We start from the raw sequence: 1,391 nt of genomic DNA on the forward strand, positions 1-1,391 counted from the left end.
GAGTAAGTGGCTGTCGTGCATACTTTTACCCTGTTCAACCCTCTTTGTGCTCGCTTGTCGGTTCGAGCCTACCCAGGATGGTCGGAGAAGCTCTTTACGTGCTGCCTCAGGTGAAACCCTCACAAAGGATACATACCCTTTACGACAGACCTCGAGGAAGCCCAAAATGCCCCACAGCGACCACGCTCCAATTCGGCATCGCAAGCCTTAGCCGAGCACCGGGCACATAGCGCGGGCGCCTCGTGCACGAATGGCTTTTACAGTCAGGGCTCGAAGAACAGCCCGTTGAATCGAGAAGAAAAAGTTGACGACATTTTTTAAGGGAGAAGGGTGGAAAAAGGTAGAGAGGAGGCTTTTTATGATGGACAGGAGCAGGGATGACAGGTGGCCAAAAATCCATGTTAGCACCACCCTGCGTGTCATTGAAAAAAGGCTACGCGTGCACGTGTGCCGTAATAGGCTCGCGTACACATCGCATGTAAGAGTGACAGTCGACGGCAGGATGGTAGCCAGGACTTTGTGAATATGCGCATTAAAAAGTCGGACAAACTGATATAGGTCCCCCCTTATTTGGGTGATAATACGCGGTTGAATGGTAAGTTCTCGCTTGCGGTAGCCTGTCCGTGAAAATGGAACTGAAAGTAAAGCATATTAGCATTGAAACGACTACCATGTTACAGAAAGAATAAAAATTCATGTGCGTCCTTTGAACCCAAGTCCACACTTGATGTGATGCTCGTAGAGTAGTTTGGCGCGTCACGTTAAAAGTTCCGCATCCTTGGAATTCAATATTTTGCTGCAACAAGTGAAACCACTCAGATTAAATAATAGATGAGGTTGTCACCAACTATGTAGATGTGCATGCATCTGCATGTGTGTGATTTTCTCAGCTCTTCTTTGGCACTACGCAAAGTGCTTTCCAAGGGTCTGCCTGACCCAGAGCCAGGCCGTGGCAGTTCAACTAGGCCAGAAGGCTAAAACAAGATAATCTTCATGAAAAGTAAAAGAAATTCTTGAGCCCGTATACTAATGATTGTCTCTCTTATGTAGGGTGTTCGATAAAGGCAGCGCCGTATTTCGATGCCCTTTTCATTTCCCAGCAAAGCTACCCGGAAGGCCACATGCCTTAGATGTGTCGGCCTTGCAGTGTGATGAGTGTTTACCGTCCACCGACATGCCGACCGATGCATTCGGTGCATATGAATTAAGTGCAGGCAGTAGTCCTTGAAAATCTTTCGTGGTTGGCGAGCGTGGCATGTCTTGCGGGACGAGGGTGGCAGTTTGATTAGACCATTCATCATACCTCAAGCGAGGAAGAACAGTGTCCGTCTCTTCAACTACTTACATTTCTGTCTTCCACACTGATTTCATCTTCGCTCGTGCCTGCGACT

Source organism: Nannochloropsis gaditana (assembly GCF_000240725.1).
Source record: "Nannochloropsis gaditana CCMP526 unplaced genomic scaffold scaffold127, whole genome shotgun sequence".
NCBI lineage: Eukaryota > Eustigmatophyceae > Eustigmatales > Monodopsidaceae > Microchloropsis > Microchloropsis gaditana.